Consider the following 21,379-nt stretch of genomic DNA (forward strand, 5'->3'; position numbering starts at 1 on the left):
TCGAGTGACAAAATGCAAGACTTCCTGGCATGGTATCAAATGAATTAAAATGTGCAAATAAACCAGAATGTATGACAGTTCCAGAATAACCAACAATTACATGCCAAAGAATGCTTTGCAGAATTTGCACTTCTCTTTACCAAAACAACAGTTGAGTTTTGTATCAAAGCGTGTATGAATAAATTCTGTGCAAGGCCGTGGCAGGCGCACCACAAAGGGCTGTTCAATGGTGAACCTTTGCTAACCTTTTCTAGCCACTGACCTTCAATAATGAGACTATGTTGTCTCTTGTTCCTTTGGACAATCAGCCATTGAAACAACTGCCATTCATGGAGCCTGCTCCACCCTCTGCGTGACCCTTTTCCATACTAGTAATTAGCTGCTGTTGCATTTCAACCAGATGCAAACCAACCACATACAGTATTTACTATTCATATACAGATGTTTGACATTTTATTAAATTATCATTTTTTTGTTACAACATTTCCATGTCAAGGATATGGGCAACTGTTGGGTTCTGACTTGTCGTTATTTTTATTTTGACATTTATTACAAAATTAGGAGGTGGTGAGGGGAAACAATGTAAATCTGCTGTTTTGTGTTTGATGCAAAGCAATTAGAAGTTTTTAGCCTTTAGATTTTTTTTCCTAGAAAATGTTACTTTAACTCATGTTATCACAGCCCCACCATCCCCTCATCCTTCCATTCCACTCCTGAATAAAACCCTCCTCTTCATCATTCTCTCATTCCCCGACCTTCTACTTATGTTGCACATGAGAAATGAGAGGGGGGATGGGAGGGAAGATGAATGAAACAGGGAGTGGGTAATGAAAGGGAGGGGGAAAACGAGAAGAGAGCAAGATTGGGAAAAATGCCCTTTGACTGGATTTAAAAGTCTGTGGCATTTCATTTTCAGAGAGAGGGGAGCTTCATCTCCTTCAGATCCTTTAAGGGCCAACCTAATTGATTAATGTTTCCATCTCATTGGGAAGAGGAGGGGGGGCATTTGAAGCTTAACTGGAGCCTTTCACATTCTCAAGTCTTAAAACAGAACCACCACAGAGAGAGATGATGACAGAATGAAAGACAGCGTGATGAAACAAAAGTCTAAAATTCCAGTAGATGAGTGAAATATGTTGAAGGTCGAAATTGTTTCAACAATATACTGAACATAGAGAAATAGACACGTAGCTTACCCACTATTATAAGATCTCCCTGTAATGAAATAATGTACATGGTTTTGGCAATGAGGCATTCTGTTTTCAAAGAGGCTGTTTAGGTTTCTGCACCTGTCACAGGGAGCCGGCAGCAGGCACTTTATGTGATTGGGAAATCTAATGTAAGAATATCCATTGCCTTACCATTGAAAGTGAAGTCTGAGAGAGAAAAGACATGCCTGTGACATTAAATCTGTAGTCGAAAGGAAAAATGTATATTTATATCTTAATAATTAAGTGCTTTGAACAGGTGATGCTTCCCCCGATAATGAAGTATTTTATTTTTCAATTCATGACACATGATACATATGGTCTTACGCTAATTTCAAGCTTTGCGTGCCCTAGACTTCAGGTCACAAGAACACAAAGCTGATCATGGCTGAATAGAAGTAATGGAAATTAATGAGAGGAGAAACTCACAACATTATAGCTCTGCATGCTCAGGTGTAAGCTAATCAGCCTGGCGTGATTAGAAATCTCAACAGTCGCTTACTGAAACTGTACCATGATTACTTGCCCTTTACATGTTTTTGACAGCAACATGGAAATATTTATATGTCGAAGACTCTGTGGGCATTTCCAATCACACAACAAAACCAGTGGAGAGAAGCCAAAACAATAGTGACCTTTACCCAACATATACTAAATATGAAAGGTCAGCTTGCATGGTGAGGGAGGGTGGTTCTGAAGTCTAGCACATAGCAGACACAGACAAAATACTGTAATATCTATCAGGCAGATAGCCATGCTGGTTTCAGAGGTCATTTGAATGTGAAGGGTGTAGAGGCAAGAGAGAACAAAAGATACATGGTTCAATCTCTCACTGGTACCCTTCTGCTGCTCTTGAATTTGAGACGCACAGTCTGCAGTATAATGCCCATTTTTATAAACCTTATTAATCTTTCAGTGCTTAAAGCTTAACATCTGTTCCACTTCCTGAGACAAAAATAGAGTCATTTAATGTAATTTCTGGTTATTTGTTAACCAAAACAATAGAAAGCTCCCATATAACAACCATTCAAACAATTTCTATTCACTCAATTAAGGCTCTGTTTAATAATTCAAATGTCTTCTGAAACTGAAGACAACTATTTAGCTGCCAATCACTCTGAAAGCTGAAAGCAGTCACTAACAAAAAAAAACCAATTACCTCCTATGAATTTAGTTGTTTTTCTCTCAGAACTATTAACTGTACAATACTTTTGTCAAATAATTTGCACTTCCTCAATTTTTGACCTTAATGTTAATACTATATCTTTAAGTGAAAATCAGCCACTTTGTCCATAATTTCATATTCCACATTTTCTAATACATACTGAGGGGAGATATTTATTTATGTTTTTGGGACAAAAAGATTGCCTGCCAGCTTTGACTGAGTTAAACATTCCTATTTTTGATTAGAGAGCTTTTAAATTAAGTTTGATCTAAGAACATTTTTATTTAGGCTTGTTATTATCTGAAGAAACACTGCTTTCAAACCCATATCCCAAATTGGTTTAAAAAATGGAAGGTTTGTACAGATACTGTGTTAAAGTCAGTTGTGTTTTTAAAAACCACCACATTCTGAAAAATAGTAGGCTAAATGGATTGCATCAGTCATTTTTTTATCCTACTGACAAACATTTATATCATATTGCATGGCTACTGATAACAAAGTACCACCACATGGTACTAAACACCCATAGCTAGTCTCAATTCAGGATGGGGATCTCCCTTTGTGGGCTGCATCTTTCAGAGTGACATTACAGATATTTAAACTAATGACCTAAGTTTACAGTGGAGGTTATATGAATAAATATATATACAGTTCATGTGATGTGTCTGAACCAAATACCTTGTAAATACACCATAGTAATATGACAAAGATCATCAACAATTGAAAGGTCCACAACAGATTATATGGGATAGTGGGGGTTGCAAAGGACATACTACAGTAATTTTGTCTTCCAAATGTGAGCAAAGGAAAGCTGTATTTTTTTGTTTACATTTGGAGCCTTTCAGACAGGATAGGCCCTCTTGCCTGTTATAACATATATTATCTAGAAATGCCAACTGTGGCGGATCCAGCTCCTGAGTTGGTGATTGTTTCATAGTTTCCACCACAACAAATAGCAGCCTACAGGAAGCAAAGAGCATAACTTCCTGCCTTACAGCATCTCTTGCCCACACTGATTTTGTTGACTATAGGGATTCAGAATAGTCAGTTGGTAGACAGTTGTAAGAGGAAGTAATGTAATGACCATAGATAGACTGACTGTATGGTGTTCATTTTAATGTTTAGCTAATACAAACTCCCTCATTATTGAAAGCAATCATTACCACTGCACTGTACAACATTTACTTGTTTTACCAATATTACTGAAATATTAAAGCATTGAAATTTAATTTAAAATCTAGAATGCACTGATGTTCAAAAGGGCTTGGTAACTTGCTTTCATTCTCAGACTGGCCATCTGGAGTGCCTGGTTTTCCCGGTGGCTAGCTGACCTGTGGGGCAGGCAGCCCGCCAAACAAGGCTGATACAAAAACATTTTAAAATGTCCCAGACTATATCCTGGTCTGACAGTAAGAGGGGCAGGGGCGTGAGGCTGAAATATGAGAAGACAAAATGAGACATGCAGTGTAAAGAAAGATCCAATTAAATGCCACAAAATGATTTATATGGTGGCCTAGCAAAGAACTACCATTAGAGCAACAAGTGTTAGTTCTCCTAACATCAACTTCCTGTATGGCACACTAATGTTCACACTTATTACAGCTATACTGAATTCACCACACACCAACCACCCAACAGACTGTAGAATACAACCAAACAACATTGTAAATATGGTGATAAGATAATTACACTTTTATACTTTCTGTCTCAGAAGCAAAAACAGGTGTATTTTTGCGAAATTAAAATTTATAAACCTAAATATACATTACAGTGTTAATTAAATTCATAGATTCTATAGAAAAAAAAGCACTATCACCAGTAAGGCTGATATTTTACTGTATGTCCATATTGTGAGGGTCAGGGTGGGGGTGGAGTATCTGTACAGAAGTTTGTGATTGTCAAAACATCATCTATTACCATCACAGGACGAGGGTATTTATTTTTAAATTACAAGAACTTATTTGATTCTATTTGACAAAAGAACATAATTGAATTGAGTTATAAAGTTGTATTAATTGTTTTTTTGGCCACTTGGGGGCAGAGGAGGAGAAGATGAGAAACATTCACTCCTGACATATTGTCTCTTCATAAAGTTGCAATGGCTAATGTGTGTAACTAAGTTCTTCTCACACTGGATTTGAGGATTTTGACTCCAAAACAAACTTACAGCAAAATTGTTTCTTCCTAACATGAACTTTTGTTATTTTACCAGTGATCTGACTAAAATTCAACCTTCCTCTATGTCAGAAGAATGGGAAGAACAGCAAAACCAGTTACAGTTATTCCAACTTGGAAGTGTTAACTCATTATTTCAGCCTAACCTTGTTGTCACATCATTTAGCCTACATTAGCTACTTTTGCATTACTATGTAGTATGTTGGAGTAGTTTGTTTCCAAGTGAAACGTTTTGAATAATTTTTTAATTAGCTAAATCAATTGCATTAGTGTTAAAATAGGATTTTATTGAGACATTGCTGCCATGACTTTGCAGCCATGTTGCCACAGGTTCAGTGGGAGATATCTTTGCTGTTAGTAATTAATGTACTGTAATTCTGCCGTCCAGTCTGCCGTACTGGAATTATGGAAGACCGCCATCCCCAAAACTACTGCTGTATAGGTCGTCTACGCAAGCAGTTCATTACCACTCATATTTACATTTATTATTAATATGGGTGGTAATAAGCTGTTAATAACCTAGTAGCCAAAGTAATAATGACACAAGAAAAGAAGGAAGTCAGGTGAGGTAGTATAAAGAGCAACAAGGTCCTTTTCCTAAACCTAACCAAGTAGTTCTGGAACCGTATTACAGAAACTTCCTATCTTAAAAGTTCAGAGAGGAAGATTCTAAGATAGGATTTTTCTCAATTTGGTATTACAGAAGCAAATCCTAACTAACTTTAGGAATCATCTCTTATCTTACTTCAACCTGTCTTATCTCAGGTTAGGAAATCTTAAATACTCGATCCAACATCGGTTATCAACTTTTATGTCTGTTACCTAGCAACCGATGCTACTCATTTCGCCAAGCATTGCGCATTTAATTGCTGTTTTTTGGTAGTTTTGTTAAATAAAACATACACTGAAAAATGGAGCAGAAACAACAACTATCATTGAACTTCAAGTCAGATGACTTAGAGGTGTTTGTAACCTCCGTCGAGAAATCCAAATCCACATAATGCTTAACTGTGGAGATTAAAGAGAGAGACAGGGCTAAAATAGTGGACACAGTCTCCGCCGCATATCCGGCATCCAGTTGAGCGCTGATGCTGTTAAAAAGAAAATAAGTCCATTTACAGTGATATGAAGACACAGGCAACTGTTGTGTCCAAAGAGCAGAAGAAACCGCTGGTGGCTCCTCCTGTGCTCCCTCACTGACACAGAAACCCGTAGGCTATTCTTCTCAGGGAAAGTTAGGCTAATAATGAAAAAAAAAAAAAGACTAATAATAATAAAGGCTGCGGGTTAACGTCATCATGTTTTTCATGTATTTCTTGGATTTAATGATCTCCTCCTATTAAAGACTTGCATTAGGATCCTTTTGTTACATCAAGCCTTTACATTATGTTAGCCTACATACTGAGACATTATCTTGCGTTACATCGCCTACAGCCCTGAGTGTTTTGTCACCAAAAGCATCGGTAGAATCAATTAAGTTCCGCTTGTTGACATTTTGTTGATTTTGTAAAAGCACTTAAAGAGCAACCATGTGGATTAAACGAGTTAGCAAACACTACCTGGTGGAAAAGTAAAAGTTAGGACAGCTTAACCGTTCTCCTAAAGTTAGGAGAGTTTATTTAAGATTATACGAAGTTACAATGCTTCTGTAATACACTTTTCTTATCTAAAGTTAGGAAAGGAATATTGACCTAAGAACTGTTAATCTGTAATGGCCTTTTCCTAAATTTGTTCCTAACCCTTATTACCATGGTTACCAAGCAGTTAGGACAGGATCTGCCAGTTAGGAACTTTCTGTAATACAACCCCTGGTGCCTAAACCTAACCAAACTGTGACCTTCTGTAAATCATGCGACATAAGTCATGTAACTTAACTTACATAACCATGACGATGAAGGTCTGGTACGCCAGTCACTGGTATATATCATATATCATGCAGTCATATATGTCATTTTCTCCTATTATGTCATTTAAGTATGAGGACGTGTTAAATTATGCAGTGAGAAGTTGACCACTACATTACTAACACTGGGCCACACCTCCTAGCTCTTATCCGTTCATTTATTTTTATTTTCTCTGTTAACCTATTACATTAACATCTAAAGATCAACTTCTTCCTGGTTGAATTTATCCAAATATTTATCAAGGCTCAACTTTCCATTCCTCTTACTTACCAACATGAGAGGCAATATACTAATCACCATCCTCTTAACTGCACCTGTTTCCCACCAATACCAACACCAAACTCTATGTAGACGCTGGGTTATGTTGCTGACTGATGTGTTTAGATCCATAGTCAAACTCTGACAACAGATGGAGTCATGGCAAAAACACATTTCTATCTGTAAATCTGGCCCTCTTCAGAAATTGATATATTTCATAAATCACAATGGACAGACCCTTTCACCATACTCTTAGGTTCATGAATCTGAGTGAATGCCTTTGGGTTATGTAATGCTCTGACAACATTTCCACCAATCATCCAGGAGCTTTCACAATGACAAGATTTTCTTGATTATATCATAGATTTTTGGAAACAAAAAAATTCTACAGACATTTAATCTCTCTGTGTAGTTCTGAGAATGACAAATGAACAAGCAGCCATCAAGCCCTACTCTCATCAAAATACTTTTTATTCCTTGTGTGGTGACTTGGAAAACATTAATTATGAATATCTGAAATGAAGAATATCTTCATTTCTTTTCTCCTTGCATCTCACTTGTGACAGGAAACATTTGCAACTTGTACTGCACTGCGTCACATTAATTGTGGTTAAAAAAAAAAAAGATTTGTGGAGACACCATCCACTTTAGAGAAACTAATCTCATGCATGATAATCAAGAATACTTTCTCACAGATTCTCTGTGAGCAATTTCCATCAACACAAAAGATATATCTTGGATTTTGGATAAGTGAAAGGAGGAGAGGATCTACAGATTTATACCATCTTGTAAAGTTACATAAGCCACTCTAGGCTCATGACATACTTAAATAAGCAAAGGTTATGTAACAGCTCTATAACTGCACTTTACCATTGAGTAGCAAAGCAAATTAAGTAGGTGCACAGGAATTTACAAGTGAAGCAAAACATTGTACCAGATTCCTGCTTTTGTTCTCTGTGTGCATTAAGCCGTGTTTTCACATAAAAATAAAGGTACAGCTGTAAAGTATTTCCTTCACTGCTGGTGACTCACAGGAAGTTAAAGGGAAAAGTGAAAAATAAGTCAGAGCTGCACAAACATTAAGCACGCGCATGGATACGCACACGCACTTGCACACGCACAGACACACACACACGTGCGTGTGTGTGTGAGAGAGACACACACAGACAGATGCGACTGCCTGTGTTGTGTACCCGTCTAAGAGAAAAGGGTGTGGTTGTGAGAGCTGGAAGAAGTTATTTATCGTTATTCTGTGTAACTGTGCCTCTTTATAAATTCAGAATAGCTGCTGTTATGAGCAAAGCCTTTCATGGGGTCATTAATATTTGACAGAAAACATGGCTTTTTTATCAGCCGAACATTTTTACCATTTCTTTTCTCTGCTCTTGATGTGAGCCTTGTGTCACAGTGCATTACAGGGTTTTGCTTTTATCTCGCTGGGTTCTATTACTGAATCAGCCACACACCTCCATGTGTCCCGTTCTCCCCTGATGAGATCATGGATTAAAGTTTCTACTTGTGTTAAAAGACAAAGCATTTAGTCCTCCTCTTTGATCTTAAATTCCATCTGCCTCATTCACCCTCCTCCTCAATCATCAATGTTTCTTTTACCTCTATTATAGCAACATTGTACCAGCGCACCTCAGTTATTTCAAACACCTGCATCACTATCACTGATTCACCATAATCATGTCTGTCATTCTGTATATTCCCACTCATACTCGATGGACATGGAAGTATTATTGAAAACAGATGCCATCAAGTGAATAACAGCTTTACAGGACTGCATATCTTCGTGTTGCAAAAATATGTAAACAACCTGCTCTGTTTACTGTGGTGTGTTCTCACTGTTACTAACTAAGCAATGGATAGAGCATAGAGTTTTATCATATATGAGCCACTCTTACACATATTACCACTATATTTGTTAATAAATTGTTAAGTTGAAATGAATGGTAAATGGCAACTAATTTGATGACTGATATTTTAGGCATTTTAAAGCAAAAATTACAAAATTTTCTCGCATCAGCTTCCTGATTGTGAAGATTTGCTTCTTTTTTGTCGTATTCAGTATGATAGTAAACTCATCTTTCGGGTCTGGACTGATTGTTAATATGATAAACAAGGAATCTGAAGACTCTGCCCTGGGCCCTGGGATATTTTAATAGGAATTTTCACAATTTTCCAATTTTTTAATTTTAATGATTAATTGACAAAATAATAAGCAGAATAGTCAATAATGAAGATAACCTTTAGTTGCCTCTATTCTCCTACCTTCACTTAACCAGCAACATTCACAGCAGAGGAACATTTTGAACAGGTTTAAGGTAACATTTTGGAGATCTGCTTAAGGTTCCCTTTGAATTATATCATTATATGAATACTGATTTTTGTTACAATATAGACTGTATCATAATGTATAAATGGGTCTTTACAATGGTTGTATGTTCATCACCAGTTAAATTCCAACAGGTCACATATATCTACTACAAGCACAATATGTGCAATGGAGTTATCATTTACCTTACTTTTATCTTTTTGTGTAAATTAAAAAATAATGTTTGCATATAATTATAAAACATGAAATGGCACTGATTTGGAAAGCACATTAAGTATACGATTATGTTGGTAAGTATGTATAAAGTCTACAATAAAGCCCAATTGATTTGAATTGAATTTGTGGATCTGTAAATAGATTCATAAATATAAATAAATACTGTAACTATACATTTCTCAAACTTAGACTGTGAGACACCTAAACCTGTATAAGAAATATCATCTTTACAGAGTGTTTTAATTATAGGTAGGATATTCAATTTAGCAGGCAAAGATGTTCGTAGGCTACAGGAATAGTGAGCTAATTTTTTTTGCTGATGACTTTACTATGAAAAAAAAAATTCTATGTTGTCGTGGCAATACATTCATAAGTTAGGCTTAGGCAGAGGCAAAGTAGGGGGCAGAACCTGACTCAAAGGTGGTGTACATCAAATGAGAGTTGTTGAAAATCTGGTGGGAAAACACATAACGCCTTCCATGCACCATATTCACACCAACCTAAACTGTTATCATTGACAGTCTCCAGATTGGTCAGCAACTCAAAAAACAATGTGAAAAACTGGAGGGACATTGAGCCATATTTCAAGGTAAAAAAACACATCTAAAAACCCAATAGATACCATTGGACAACAGCTAACATTAGCATTCAACCACTTCCTATAGCTAACATTACCATTAACTGACGTTGTTACATTCACCATTTTGTCAGACCTGTGACCATGCAAATATTGACAAGCAACATTTTGAACAATTTTTATTTTTTCTGTTTTGTTATGTGATGGTGATGGTCAATTTAGTTTTTATTTTACTGCCAACCAAGCTAGTCTTTACACTAGCTGTATGAGGCTAATGTGTTGCTTGTACAACATTCAAAGTTACTGTTAATTTACCTTTAGGATAACTGTATTTTACTTTTTAACTTTTACTTTGTGGACTTAATTACTGTGTTGTGTATATGGAGACTTTAATGTTTATCTTTCACCAATGATACTTTCCTCCTTGCATGACCTGCCAAATGCAACAAATTTGAAAGCTAGCCTTATTCTTGTGAATCCAAATTCCATTTTACTGTACTAGTTTAGCTGTGTGCTTGCTTTCAAATCCCTTTCACCACTAACACTTTCTCTGACACTTAAACTACTTTCCCCCTGTTACAAGTCAAATTAAACTTGATCTGTTTTTTTTCTTTAACTGACAGTTCAGCAACTTTTAGATCTAATACTACAACCAAAATGTCAACTGCTCACACTGCAATAGAACTGTCAATGTTCTGGGATGTTGATGTTTGTGTTTCTTGTTTCCTGTTTTTCCGTTTTCCTGTTTCATTTTGAAGTTGTTATGGTGTAATTGTCTTGGGTTACTTCCTGTTAGTCTTGATTGTTTGCACCTGCACTAATGTGTTTCACCTGTGTCTCATTATCTCAGATAGGGATGAAACGGTATGAAAATTTCATATCACAATTATAGTGACCAAAATTATCACGGTTATCAGTATTATCATGGTATCGTAAAAATGTAAAACATTAAGCCGCTTGAATTAAAATGAACAAGATATGCTGCGTGTCATGTGCAATGGGCGAATAGAGTCTGCAGACACACAATGCACAAAACAGCAGAGCAACGAGCTTCAGTTTACAAGCTGTTAGCAGGTCAGACAGACAAACCAAAGCTAAAAGTTAACTCACCCTCCGTTCACTATAAGGTAATTTTCTTCAAGCACGTTTCCCTCAGTGCTCTCATAAAAACTAAAATATGACCAGACTTCAGAGTGACTGAAAAATCTTCTGCTGCGTTGTTATTGACCCAAACAAACCCACGTTGCATACTGCGCATGTGCGCCTGCTTCTGGAAGACTGTCGCTAACTTTGGTTCATGCTGGCCAGTATTTGCCGTGAGTTTATAATAACGCGATCACCAAACCCGGTTATCATGGTAATTAAAATGTGTACGGTAATAATAACCATTGGGAATTTTACCATGGTTTATCATTAAACCGGTAATTGTTTCATCCCTAATCTCGACCCCTCTTGTGTATTTAGGTTTTTGTCTCACTAGTATTTTCGTCAGTTCATACTACTTCTCAGTACATGTTTAGCTGTCAGCCCTGTTCCCTGTGTTTTCTTATGTTCCCCAAATCCTCTGTTTCCAGTGTCAGTGCTGAAGCTAAAAGTAACATTTACTTTTACCTCTCAACTGACAATTCAACTACTTTCATCTTTTACTCCTCAAATAGCAATGCAACTTTCACTATTAATACATCCACAGAGATTTGGTCATCTATTACTTTTCAACTGACATTTTAACTCACTACAATGCTTTAACTGTCACTTTGTAGTGGATCAGCCAGTGTTGTTTTAATTATTTTATGCCAAGAAGAGATTCCAAAAATCTCTGTCTCTCCCTAGGAGAGTAAAAACTAGTAACTAGTACAGTAAAATGGAATTTGGATTCACAAGAATAAGGCTAGCTTTCAAATTTGTTGCATTTGGCAGGTCATGCAAGGACGAAAGTATCACTGGTGAAAGAGCTTCACCTCTGGTGAAGCTGAGATAAGACTCAATGCCCTGACTGTTAAAATGACAATATCAACACTAACCAGAAACTAACTTTCTCCTGAACAGCCTATCAGAACTCTTTTGGAAGGAGGGCCGGAAACCCTAAACTGCCCCTCCACACACGTAACCATGGCAACTGACCTTCCTCTTTGTTTACTTACCTCACACCAAAAGATATTCTCATCTTCACACCCAGATGGGAATTGGTGAGAAACTCCAGAACACCAGAGGAGGACAGCCCACATTCCTTTGTGGGAACAAGAATGTTCTCTTTAAACTTGCCTTATTGTTTTAAGTAAATAATTTTAGTTAAATACTTAGCAGGTCTCGCCACTTCCATTTGAGTAGTTATATTACTGTGTTGTTGCTATTGAAAAGAAGAATTCATATAAGTTAATTTTGCAGTGCTCTTCAATTTCCAGCAATGATTTCTGAATTTCATTTAAGTGATGTTTTTAACCAATGCTTTATTCCCAACACTTCTTTTACTCCCCCAGAAATGATATGATACAGAAATGTTATCCTGTGCTACTTGATTAATTTTCCAGCTCGAATGTAATGTTAAATAACTAATTTCCCCAGCTCCTGAGCAAATGATTGTTTTAAAGAAATAATCAAAGTGATCTTCAGTCTCCTCTCAAGGAACTAGAGTCACCCAAGAGGACAAACTAAGTATTACATGCCATCGTTCTGAAATGCCGCTCCTGCTGTTTAATGAATTACTCTGTATTTCATTGTTCATAATATGATGCCATGTTTGTATAACTTGCTTATATATATATATTTAAGTAAGAATGTTTAACAGCCAATATTATCCAGGAAGCTAGTTAAGTTTCTTAATCTGACATGGTCTCTACAAAATGTTAACCCTTTTAATGTTTAATGTAACTACTGACAATTGTTTTCCCTTTTTATCAAATGCTTAAAACCAAGAATGGTATAACCGTTTGACATCTAAGGTTCCATTGTGGAGAGGTATTTGATTAAAATACATGCATATAGTCTTTAGGACCATATAAAAAGTTAATACACCAAAGTCTCAGAGGAGACCGGAAGCGGCCTCTGCGGATACGCCCCAAGGGGCCAGACACACAAAACAGCGGAGCTCTATGTTGCTCACTCTCTTCTCTTGTACTTCGGCTCTTCGGCAGCTCTCGGCATGCGCTCAGCATACTACCGTCTTAATTTATCTTTTTCTTTTGTTTGTAAAGTCATCTTATTTTCTTTTTGTTGAAGTTATCAGACTGTTAAGACGACCAAGTTATTTTTAAGCTTTATTTCGTCGAGTTAACTCACTCCTCCCCACGACAACAGAGAGGAGGCCAGCCACGTGGTAGTAACAAAGGACAATCAAACCAACAACTCCCTGCAAGTTTTCTTCAATAAGATGACCAAGGGGGACCCCCAGGACAACCTGCTAGTAAAAAGTTGGTCCTGGAGTACCAAGACGCCAAGCCCCAAGCGCTGACTAGTCGTGAGGTTGCCGAACACCAACTGGCTGGAGAAACAACAAGCAGTAAGGCTAAAACCCTGCATTTGTGGTTGAGTTTATGTCCAATAGTCTGTTAATCCATTAGCTTTAATCCTTAATCATTCCAGCCTAAAACTCCTAGCCAAATTTAACCGAGTTAGTATTATCATAATGTGCACTTATTAGTTATCTTGCTCCTTATGAGTCAAATTCTCCCCACAATAGAACAACTCAATTTACATTGAACTCCACTACATTCTCATTGTTTGCATCATGTTTGTTTAGCCATTGATTATTTCTTTGATGTATATTTAACCACATTTATATCCACCTTTTAGTTAGTTAATAAATTTCACCGTAATCACAGGAACTGTGTGTGTATTGTTTGACTCCAGGTCACTGTAACAGAGAATTTACACCTTTGATATGAGATTGACTGACTGATTTTATAGAAATAATTAAGCAATTACTACTAACTGATCGCTAGGAATGATTGTGCAATTATTAAACCAATAACGTTACCTAGGGAGTCCGGAGACCCTGGGCAAACTGAATTTGCAGTGGTGCCCTAACGAGGATTTATGAATGAATATTTCTGAAATATTAATATTCATAATTTGTATTAAAAATCATATGTAGAAATGCTACAACTTGAAACTCTTTCAGGTCTCGGGTCTTCCCAATTGAACAACAAAACAAAAAACATTTGTATATAAACTGCTTTCAACCAACATCGCCAATTCAATTTATCACCTACACTTCAACCGACATTTCATCTACTTTCAGTGCTTGAACTTCAATTCAATCTTCCCTCTGGCACTTTCATTTCAACTTCAACTTCAACTTCACCCAGCCCTTAGACTTGGATTGGCATGTCAACTTCATTTGGTGCTTACACATAACTGAAACTTCAGCTCCTTTCAGCACTTCCATTTTAACTGCTTCAATTGTTCCAGTAGGGGAGATTGGGGATGGTTGTAACATTTTAATAAAACACAGCTCTTTTGGGGCAGCTATGTTTGTTGCCCGTTAATTGGAAGATTGGCGGTTCAATCCCTGGCTCCTCCAGGCTGCATATCAAAGTGTTCTTGGGCAAGATACTGAACCCTGAAATGGCCTTGATGGATGTTCCATCGGTGTAAGAATGTGTGAATGAATGTTAGTTTCCGTTTGAGCACTTACGCTCAGTGTATGAATGCGTGTGAATGCGATGTAGTGTAAAAGCGCTACACAAATACAGAGCATTTACATTTACATCTTTTAAGCCAATGCGTTCAAAATGTGATATAAACTAGTTACATGTGTCTGCTATTTAATGGTGTATCTCTGTGTATGTGTATTGCACATGCTTAAAAGACAGGATTGACTGTGACTTGACTCATAGATGCAAGCATGTAGGCCTAGTGCTGAATGTGAAAATATCACTCATTATTATAGCTCTTTTGCTACAATTAGGCTTCACACTGACTGCACACAACGGCTACGGCAGCCGCTCTGCACTGTTTCGACCTGACCTTTCTATTCCTCATGAGATGGAAGAATATAGAAAGTTTGCGTGGCACTGGGGAGAGCGTCCAGCTGCAATAGCTCTGTAGCCATTCATTTCTAATTTTCTGTATAATCATGGGTCATGCGTAAAATCAGGTGTGTCGGGCTTCATCCAGCTACAGTGGTCCTACTAGCGACACAACCCATACAGGTGTACCGGAATGGGAGCGGGCGCTTGAGGGGACAGGGACAAGAGGTCGCAGAACAGCCCGTGCTCTGCGGGCGCTCGGAGATTAATCCCTCTGGCAAAGCTCCTGATTTTACGCATGATACATGATGTTACAGAAAAATAGAAATTAATGGCAAAAATAGCATATTGTCCCACCCAAAATTTCACCCACTGACCCATGTTACAACCATCCCCGGTCTCCCCTACTCAGCTGCACAGCTCTGAGCACATCTTAAAATGTAGACTTTTCTGGCAATAATTCTTGTTTATGGTATCTTTTATCCAGTTGCTTCCTGTAACCTCAAACACCAACCACTGTCTGCAGCCTTTATTGGAAGTGTGTTTAGCTTGCTACATAGCTGTGCACATATGTACATGCATAATGAGGGCAGAAAAATTCTGCTGTTTTTCCCTCAGAAAACCTGGTGGCTCATGAAAACAAAGAAGACCCAATACCAGGTGTTCCGTCATGACTCATTACAGGACACTATGATTGTATCTATCATTTTAATAATAGATGTACTGAAGTTTAAAGGAATGTCTAAAATGTAATTTGAAAAAGCATGATGGTAAGTCAGACTTGATGTTTGCTAACTGAACAAAGTTCTGTATTTTAGATTAAACTAAAAAAACAGAAAGGATGAACAGTAACACCTCTCAATCTCTTGAACACCTCAATAACCTTTATTCCATATGACCTGCTTGGTGAATAAAGTAACATCAAATATTTATTACAAATAGCTGTAGTAATCATAAATATTCATTGGCACAGGACTGTTATCCTCCGAGAAAATGTATTTACAGAGCTGGCATAACTTTCTTCAATTATTCGACCGAGCAGCCAGTGTACCAGACAGAAACCTCTCCTTACTACATCTTATCCACCTTATACATATTTCTATTGGTTGTGATCTAATATTCTCTTTATGCATCTCAGCTCTGGTGCCCTTTCCACAAATCCGGTGTTTAGTTTATATCCCAGTGGTAAACAAAATGGAAAAAAGTTCACAATGAAGCTGTTTATTCAAATGTCATCTTCTTCCATTTGCATTATACATCCAGTACAGTTTATGCTATTGCAGTTTCTCATTCAGGTTGAATAGTTTATTTTTTATTTTTTTATTCTGTAATTATGCATCAGGAAGAATACAAGCTCAGATGTTGGCATTATTAGCTGAATGATGGTGATTCAAACATGACGGATGGATTGCATGGAAGATAAATTGAAGATTTTACGTGTAAAAACAAGATCTATTAGTCATTTTTCTCACAGCAAACTGTAAAATGATACTACAGAAATGAAACATTTGCTGTCTTGCCAGCACTTTTTTTTATCAGCTAATTAATCTTTTTCGTTTCTGTCATCTGTGAGACAAAAGTTATGTGAAAAACAACACAAAATCAAACAATCTCATGTTCTTATCTAGTCAGCAACAGGCTCACTGTAATAGTTCCTTTCAGTCAGTTATTTCCATCCATAATGTGCACAGGTGCAGCTTAATTCAATTGGAAGACGCTACTGTGGTTATTTCATGTTACCAGTAAAGCCGTTGTCATGGAGATGATAGGGCTTATATAAGCTCAAATGTATTTTTGTTCAAAATGAGTATTGTCTTCACTGTGCTCTTTTCATTATGATCTGTTCATACCCACACATATAACCGCAATTGATTGAATTGTCTATGTCTTTTTACAGACAGAGTTTAAAGCAATACACTTTAACATGCATATTTTGGATGGCTAGCAATGCATGAAGGATCTGCTCTCAGGCAGAGACATTTTATTCCATCTGCAAAAGTTGATAATGGGCATTTTGCATTTCCCCTCAGAATCACTTTTATCAGTTAGTTCACTGTCACAGTGATATTTAAACTCAAATGTCTGGTTTAAAATAAAAAAAACAATGAGATCCTTACCTGTCAGCCAGCTATGCTCTGATGATGGAAAATGCAGTGGTGGTGGGGGTGGGGGGGTGTCATTCACTTCACCTTTAACCTCCTGTCTGTCTCTAGATCCAGCACCTACCAGCTTTCAGCAGAGGATTAAACAGCTATTGACAGAGGAGTGACGTGATTGACAAGTTAAGGTTTCCTTCCTTGTCAGAAGGGCCTCTGTGTCTGTCTGGCCCATGTCTTCCCAGAACTCACATTTCACATTCCAGCGTGACTTGAACAACTTCTGAATTTCTCTGCTGTGAAATACGAGGGAAGTTTCTGGAGCCCCACTTTTCACACTGTTTGTCTAAAAAGGCTCCTGTACATCAACAGGAGGGAATAAAAATTCTTCAATAAGCTAGCATTTGAGTGCTATGTAAAGTTCCTACTTTGCTGTGCCATGAACGGGGTTCCTCTCACAGTGCCTTTGTCCAGCATTCATCTGCACAGCAACACCTACAGTTTGAGGTAGACAATCGTCTCAAATGAAGACATTTTCAGCCTCAGTGGAACATGTGGGAGTATGCAGTTACTGTATATTCATTTTAAGCCTTTGACTATATTTAAACTGAAAGTTGGGCAGTTGGTGGTGGGTATCACTGCATATGCTAAAACTACATCAAACAGACAATGACAAAAAGTATTGAATAACCTGTTTAGTTTTGATTTTGTCTGGATAGCCCCTACAGTTACAGGTACAGCACTTCATAAATACACACAGCACTGTTATAAAACGATAAGCATTGTGTTTCTTAACATTTTGACAAGTAAGTAGAAAGAACACAGTATGCTGGTGGAGGGAGATCAAAAATGAAGTGTCGTTTCTCCTAATGTTCCTGTCAAATGATACAATATGTATGGCAGGTAAGGTAGCTCTATATCAATAAGAAGGGACAGAGAATAATAGCATAAGGCGTTGAGCTGGAAGGACTTGCCTCTCTGTCTCTCTCAGTCATCTGGACCCACCTGTCCACAGTCAGAGCCTCTCGGAAGATTTGCTGCTGGCTGGGGAATTTGTGGCTGAACGATGCGTCAGGGGTTGTCATATAAACTGTGAGTGCTTTCCCCTGAGTAATTTAATCACATACTTTTATGGAGGCATCAGCCAGCACTTTGAGAGACAGAGTAAAAGGATTGTAATTGGACTTCTTTCATTCAAAGTAATATATAGAATATGTGGTATAATTGCAGTGCTGGGTAATGGTCTGTGGATGACTGAAATGCAAAAGCGCAGTGATTGGTTTAATGTGTGTTCATCAGTGGGAATTTGCACCATACTGCCTTGAGACTTTTCTTTGGTGGTATTTTGTTTGGGCTAGTCAGACATTATCGTGTGGCTTTCATAACCTCCCAACTGCTCAATGCGACCATCCAGGATGATGGAATGATTGAAAACTTTGTCTTCTCAATAAATGAAACTTAGCAGAAATGGTCTATTATGTGCCAAATGAGTAATTTGTGTGGGCGATGTCTAAGGTCAATTCTACCATCATTAAAAAGCTCTTGAATAGTCTGGAAACTGTCTTATGTAACTGGGCTGTTTGAATCGAAATTGCTGCTGTCTCTATAGCTTGTTAGCTACTTTCATTTCACCATCTGCTTGACATGATATTTTGGTGACAGGAAATTGTTTTAAAACCGCATAGTATATCGCTGCCAAGAAGGGGGATTTCATAACTTAATTGAAAGTAATGTCATCGATGTTTGATCAGTTTGTGTTGATCCATATTGTGAGTTGAGATGATGACAGATTGTCAATTTGGTTTTCTTCAGGTATTATTTATTTTGAATATTCATATATTTATAGATATAAACATGTTTTTACATGTATAAAATTATGTAAATACATTATTTGTCTTGCTACTGATTGAAGTGTGTGATGAGCTTATTATACAACCCATAAACAATCAATATTTTACTGATCTTAATCTGTGTGAGGTCTAACCACATAAAACGGTGACGGTGTATAACTCCTTTTTCCTGACAGATCATACATCAAAACACTAACTGTATTTGCGTTGACGGAGAAATAATTTGTTACTGGAAACCAGACAGTTCTTGGATGGCTTGGGAGTTGTCATTCTGCATGCTACATGTTTACGGTACCTCGGGCCTTTCTTTTCACATCACCCAGCTCATTTTTCTGTTTCTCAACTAAACCAATCAGGTGAATCTGCTGTTCCACACAGCCTCTGTGCAGCGTGTGTGTGTGTGTGTGTGTGTGTGTGTGTGTGTGTGTGTGTGTGTATAAAGTATACAGCATATTGTATGTAAAATAGTGATAGAAAACTCAAAATGACAAAGTGGTTATTTTATATTAGTGGTTTATTTTCCTCCATATGGACTTGATGAGCTCTAGACCTCTGCTCCATATATTCAAATGAGAGGAATGCATTTTGCCTAACAATTAGCAGTGCAATGCAACCTGATGACGGCGCCACCCAAACGTTCAAAACATTAGACCTAGTCACACTTTCCATCATCCCGCTCATCACGAAACATTACAGAAATGAGATCCAGGTTGGGAGAGTGTGTATGTGTATCTCCGGGAGATAGACAGGGCGAGAAAGAGAGACATATAGAGGGAGGAAGAGGGCAAGAGAGGGAGAGAAACAGAAGAGGACAGCGTTTCACAATCCTCAGATAAACTCAATGTGACAAGATGGTTACTTTCTCCCTCTACTGTGACAGTTAATTCTGGACTAGGAAAAATGTCAAAAATGTTTAGCTGCGCTTGAGCGCAGTTAATTACAGAGCCCAAGGCAACTCAGACTAGGACTGCTAATGGCCTTGACTTACAGATAAAGCTCCATTTACCAAGAGTATATTTTAGCTACTGATTTAATTTACTTAAAATCAAATATTTTGGCTGCAGCAATTAGATTGTCACTGTTTAGGTTAGAATTTAAATTACGTAGCAGTCTGGTTTTGTTTCACCTTCCATTTGCCTGATTATGTGTATTACATTTTTATCATTTTGTAATACTGTAGTGTGTTGTGCACATTGTTATGCTTATGGGTTGGACAGATGCATGAGAAACAAAACCGCACTTGTGCAAAAATATCTTCAACACAACTTTGACATTCATGCGCCAAACTGTCACCACACCTGACATTTAGACCCTCTGACTACCTATGAAACAGTGTCTCTCTCTCTCTCTCTCTCTCTCTCTCTCTTTGTCTCTTTCCTTCCTTTGAGGTCAGCAAACCACAGTGTCTCTTACATGTCTTTGTGGTTGCATCACTTCCTCCTCACAGGTCCCTTCAGTGCTGCTGCGCCGACACGTGAAAGTCTATGAAACAGCAATCAAGACATCAGTAGCTCAGAGGCCAGAGCCAAGTGAACCCAGTCCCAGAGATCGGGACCCAGAGATGGCCCGTGAAATGAGTTGGAGTTGGAAAATCACCAGGGGCATATTCCACGCTCCGCTGCCAATTTCCCTATCATAATCAACCTCAGCTTGTAGAATGATATTGTAGCCAACTATTTTCGCTGACACTCTAACTGAGCATAGATTTTTGTGGTGCAGAAGATAAGAGAGCCGATAAGAAGCATGTGGGGGCTGAATTGTAGATTTAGCTAAAAATGAAAAGAAAAGTGCAGAAATTGTCATAATCTGATTTTAAATGTTCTTGTTTAAATTTGTGAATTAGTTTTTTGAGATTGAAGCTTGGTTTTGTTTGATTTAATTGTATCCATAGATGCTGACATTGTGCAAAACTGTTTGAGTGAAAAAGTGAGGAGACAAAATCTTTTGCCCATCTGACCATCATCAGCAACGAACTAAGCTCTTAAGAGGTCATATTGATATTAGTTATTATCCATCAGGTTATCACTAAATATTAAAGGTTATTTCAACAGTTTGATATTCTGCCCAATCCTACCTACACTAATACAAAATATGCTATAGATCTCTACACAGGTATATTTTCTTTAAGCTATGAAATAATAATATATTAAAAACATTATTTGACCGTCTACAGTAGGCCATGTATCTGCGACCACAATCACACAGGCAAATACCACTCAGTGTATTGGATCCATAAATATACATTTAGGTTTATGGACACATATATTCCCTGGGACTAACAAAAACATATGAACGTATGGCACATTTGACCTGATATCTATACAGGTTTGTTACAAGAGATAATTTATAAATACTTTTTATGGAACATGGTTGCATTGTAAAAATAGTTCAATAACTCAATGGAAACCTAAATATCAAACTCAATAGCTATATATCAAACAGTACCTTGAGTGGTTTATTTTTCTATAACAGTATTCTTAGCGGTCTGAGATTTATTGTAAACCACAACTGCATGTGAACCAGTAAATCACGGTAAAGTACAAGTTATGATTTCTCATATTCTGCATAGTTGTTGATTGGCTGTACCCTTGAATAATTTTCACAGAGAACACAACTGCGACATGG

The 21,379-nt window shown here is 37.4% G+C and overlaps 1 protein-coding gene across 1 annotated transcript in view; it reads right to left on the reverse strand.

The window, feature by feature from the left end:
• tox2 (TOX high mobility group box family member 2) overlaps window positions 1-17,100 on the reverse strand; it is a 118,227-nt gene extending 101,127 nt beyond the window's left edge. The window contains exon 1 of the mRNA XM_038697244.1: window positions 16,926-17,100. The gene's annotated coding sequence lies outside the window, so the exon portion shown is untranslated. The remainder of the gene's footprint in view (window positions 1-16,925) is intronic.
• Between the last annotated feature and the right edge of the window lie 4,279 nt (window positions 17,101-21,379).

Source organism: Micropterus salmoides, unplaced genomic scaffold (assembly GCF_014851395.1).
Source record: "Micropterus salmoides isolate LMB-PRFRI ecotype aquatic unplaced genomic scaffold, ASM1485139v1 Ms_hic_scaffold_4, whole genome shotgun sequence".
In the NCBI taxonomy this organism is placed as follows: Eukaryota; Metazoa; Chordata; class Actinopteri; order Centrarchiformes; family Centrarchidae; genus Micropterus; species Micropterus salmoides.